A 4,644-nucleotide genomic window follows, 5' to 3' on the forward strand; every position below is an offset into this window, starting at 1 on the left:
ACGCGAAGCTGTCTACGAAGCTTTCCCCCCCCTGTAGTCGAAGTACTCGGCTCGTCGCTACTTTGATTCAAAAGGTTCCCGACTTTCTCCGGTTTCCGCAACCGTAATCATTTGTCACTCCGATTACTTCATCTATAAACCTTTTTTTATTCAATAGCGGTACGCTCTAAAAAAAGTAAAGGATAAGCTTGCATTCTAGAAGCGGTAGCTTCCCGCCTCCTTCCTAGGCCTCCTCTCCTTACCAGTCGAGCGTCTCCGAACCTTCGGCGAAAAGTTCCCTTCCCTTTTCTAAAATGCCCGATTGGTCTGCCTCAGCAAATGTACAAAGTGGACCGCTGTTTGGCTGACCCTCTTCTTCCCATTCGGGTTGGGTTGACCCAGAAGTAAAGTAAGAAGGAATGGAACCACTGGAGAGTCGTCTGCAGTTCACACTTGGGCAAAGACGACTGACTTTGGAAGCGGAACACGAACCGATTTCCGCTATTCCGGGTTCTTATTGAGCGTAGCGAAATCAAGGTTTATGATAAAGTAAGCGAAGTTTCTATGGTGTTCTACCTTTGCGTAGTCTCGGTCCACAGTGGAAGGCTCCGTACCTGAGCCTCACTACTACTTAATTAAATTAATTAATTAACGGCTAAGCGATTTCATAACCTGAGCTTTCCTTAACCAGCTGACCTTACTTCGTAACCTTAACGTACTTTCTTTCTTACTATATCATAGGCCTTCGCCACTTCAAACGGGCGCTTCGCCCTTTCTTTTTTGAATTATAAAAAAACGGGGCCTTACTTATTCGGGAGGATGAAAGGGGGATCAGGGGGCTTTATGATCGGAGAAAGGGAAGGGGCGTGGTTGGTGTGTCACTGGGTCGGTGGGGGAACCCGTAGGAAGGGGGGACGACCCGCCGAATTCACATCAGAAATCGCCAACATGAACACAAACGAAATCTTGAATTGCGTATAGAAAGAAAACGAACCACTTCTATTCTCGGAGCTGAGGTATATGAAGAATGGCTTTTTGGTCCCTTTCGTCCAGTGGTTAGGACATCGTCTTTTCATGTCGAAGACACGGGTTCGATTCCCGTAAGGGATAGGTACTCATTCCCGGCCGCTTTCAGTTAGTGTTCATTGCTGAGTGATCGCTCGCTATCTGGCTGGAAAAGGTGGTCCGGAAGCTTTCTCTCTCCCAGCAAGCAAGACGAGATCACCACTTCTCTCAGTAATGGACTTCCATTAATTCTTCCTTAGCCTTAGATCTCCTATCATAGATTCTCGAACCTCCGACAGACAGAATCCCCATGCATGCGTTCTTTCTCTCCTCCCCTCAGCCATACATCTCTTTTTTTTTTTTCTTTTTGCCGTTTTTGTTAGGCATTGAACCCCACCTTAGGTGCTGAGTGGTGTCCTCCCCTCCCTAATACCTAAAAAAAAGTTCCGTCTATGGAGCCTAAAGCTTAAACCATGGCATGGCAGTAAGCAAAAAGTTTTCCCACTCTCTCGCCTTCTTCAGTGGCCAAGTTGAAGCGTTCAACGATTCTTCGGCCTACCACCTTTCTTTTTCAAGGTTGAGCTTGTTCAATTGAAGCTAATGCTATGCTGCTAGCTAGTTGGCTAGATATGGAGGACTTTCTTTTTTTTAGCTACCGGCCCAAACAAAAGAGATTAGCCTATTGATCGATCGATTGATTGGATTGCAGTACGAAGGGCTTGATTGAAGTGTGAGATCCGCCCAAGACTAAGGCCGAGCAACTAGCTGCTGCAGGATTGGACGTCTATCTATCTCACCACGCTCTCCTACTCCACTTAATGATATTCACCCAAAGCCTGCAAACTTTTCACCTTTCACCCGTGAGCTTAACGATCCTGCTGAGATTTGCTCATCCTAGAGCTGTAAGCGCTAGTCTTCTATACCTTTCCCTGTAAGCTCGGGCTGGGATACGTGCACACTTCGCTTTCAGCTCACCTGGAATGGAATGCTTCGACCCTCTCGTCCGTGAGTGCATGATGGAATTCAGTAAAAGCATTCTGGGTTAGAGTCAATCGAGCAATGAGCGAAAAAGGACACAGACACAGGAATAAATACGGTATAACCGGCTATGTGCCAATCTTTCTTCTTCTAAATGAAATGACCAGTTTGCCACTAGTCTTGGTTCGATCCGAAGGGGAAATTCCACTTCGTCAGATGAGATTTCTTACCTTTACTTATGCCATTAGTTGGAGCAGCTATCAAGCGTTCGTTCTTACCCTCAGTGTACCGACCCTCAAGCGGGATGTCGATGAAGACTAGATCTGAGTGATCCATCTCACTCTATGAGATTTTTAGGTGAGGGGGATGGGAAGTCTACCTTCTTCTGGCTGGACTTATGGAGCGGCGATACACAACTAGCAACCCGTTTCGCCAACCTTTGAAGGAGGTCCGATGACCCAACCCCTTCTACGCTGTGCCGGGCGGTCCCAAAGACTGACTCCGAATGGCAGGTTTCTCAATGCGAGATGGAACTGATAGGATGGGTTGGAACCCCTCAATCCATTTACGCGGGTGTGCACTTCACTCAAAAAAGAAGTGAATCCAGAAGTGACTTCGCTAGGCTAGCCTTGTTAGTGAAGATTTTTCCCCGGGGGAGCAGTCCAATCGTTATTCCTTCCTTCAACAAAAGCAGAATGGATACAAACCACCAAAGAACGAAAGTAAGTACCACCACTCCTACTCCAACTAGTAAAGCTAGCGCCTCGAACTAATCACATGCTAACTCCGGACTGATTCAAGGACCAAGACCTACTTTACGACAACAGATGCGGATGAACTAGCTTAGCTGCTCGGAGAAAGGCTTTCCTGGAAGAAAGTGGAAGACTACTTATAAGTAAAGATATGCTCGTCTTCCTTCCCCACCTGGAATAGGACTTTGCAGAGGATGAACTCACAAATCTCCAGGTCTGGGAAAAGCGCTAACCTAACTTGAATATTACTGCTAGCAATCAATCTTGTTGGGTGATTCTATGGTCTTTTTTTTAGCCTAAATCGAATATTTACTATTGCCATACAGAATGGTCGTAGAGTGATCTTATATTGATTTTTTTTTCCGATTGCTTCTTTTGCTTTGACATCCAAGACATGAACAAACAAAGGAGGGGGGAATAGCTCTATTCTTCCCATCTACTCAAGTCAGGGTGAGAGTCGAGTTCAGAGGTTTGAAGACGCTCGACTGGTTGGAGAGGAACGAAGCCCACCAGCCCAAACAAAAAGGCCTTCTATGGCTAATTCCTCGCTTGGCGGATCTTCCTCTCCTATTAGCTTACCTTGGCTTCGAGTTACCCTGGTCCTATCGAACCAGCTACTTCATGGATGGTGGCAAATCCTCAAAGAGAATCTTTTAATAGAACCCTCGCTGGATAAGAACTTTGAGTCAATGAATTAACGCCATTCTCCGTCAGAAAGAGTGATGACAAAAGGTTTGATTATGAATCAATGCTGGCAAAGAATCCCCATAGCTGGGCGGTCATTTTGACTACACAGGACCCACAACTCAAAGTATCATAGAAGGGGTATGCTCGAACCGGGCTTGACAGACTCGAGAAGCTTCCCCTAAAATAGGTTCCGGTAGAGGATTGGGAAGGTTACTAATCTTTCTTTCGGTGGAAAGCTTTCCAAAAAGCCTACCGTACTTGAAGTCCACCCGGTATTCTTGCCCAAAGAGTACTTTTAATAGGGTGTTGGCGTAGGCCGTTCCCGTTTCCGCAGCGGAGGTGATGTACCTCCCCCTCCTCTGAAACTCATCAAAGACCCACATATCATAGTAGTTGTCTGCCTCAGTGAAATCATTCCTTCTGGAGCTAGCAAAATATATGCGCAAGACCCTCGCTAGGAAGCTAAAAATGAGGGTTTTCTGCGTGCTTGGCGGCCCATACAGAAAGATCTGCCTTGTCTTAATTGGCCTTCCAAAGCAGATCTGGCATGCAATATAATCAATCAGGAAGTACTTCTCTTTTAGCTCCTCGATCGGGTACTCCGGCGGCCTTCCATTTTTTTCCAAGTAGTCAATGACTTTCGCACCTAAGGTAGTTTTCCTTTGCCTAACGACCTCTAGATCTTCATACACACTTCTTAGACTCCCATACCTATTTAGTACCGTATCCCTTATTATAGGAACATCGTAGACGTCGTACCACTCAGGACAATCGCTTAGAGCCTCAATAACATCTGCCGTCGGCACGACCGGGCACTTCATATGACTTCTGGAAGCATCTGAAAATTCCAGTATTTGTTCAAGGGAGTATTCCCCCCATACAAGTGGTGCTTTATCTTATTTCGTGATGTAGGCACAGATGGGACCCCACCCCTTCGGAAATCTCACGTTGCATTGGGCCCCTTCGAACTCTGGAAAGATCTCCCTTATGGTGTGTGCCGCGGTGTTCTTTTACGCGCTTTCATTCTTGGCTACAAGGTGATAGTGGAACCCGCCATTCTCGTGCATTTACCTTGAAACCACTACGGCTTTACACCTGGAAAGTAGCTACCAATCTTTTACAAACTTCCTCCTGAGAAAGATCCCGCGTTTCCGCGTGAGATAGTGTTACTGACACATAAGGCTTCAGCGTGCTTTTCGCCAGTTGCTTCTCTTCTCCTTTCGTTTTATTCACATCACAGTAG

The 4,644-nt window shown here is 46.3% G+C and overlaps 1 non-coding gene across 1 annotated transcript; it reads left to right on the forward strand.

The window, feature by feature from the left end:
* Nucleotides 1–1,017: 1,017 nt before the first annotated feature.
* TRNAE-UUC (transfer RNA glutamic acid (anticodon UUC)) lies at nucleotides 1,018–1,089 on the forward strand. Its single transcript has one exon. It is a non-coding gene; the product is annotated as a tRNA-Glu (tRNA).
* The last annotated feature ends 3,555 nt before the right edge of the window (nucleotides 1,090–4,644 follow it).

Source organism: Neltuma alba, unplaced genomic scaffold (genome assembly GCF_004799145.2).
Source record: "Neltuma alba isolate B1F8T4 unplaced genomic scaffold, ASM479914v2 tig00010578_pilon, whole genome shotgun sequence".
In the NCBI taxonomy this organism is placed as follows: Eukaryota; Viridiplantae; Streptophyta; class Magnoliopsida; order Fabales; family Fabaceae; genus Neltuma; species Neltuma alba.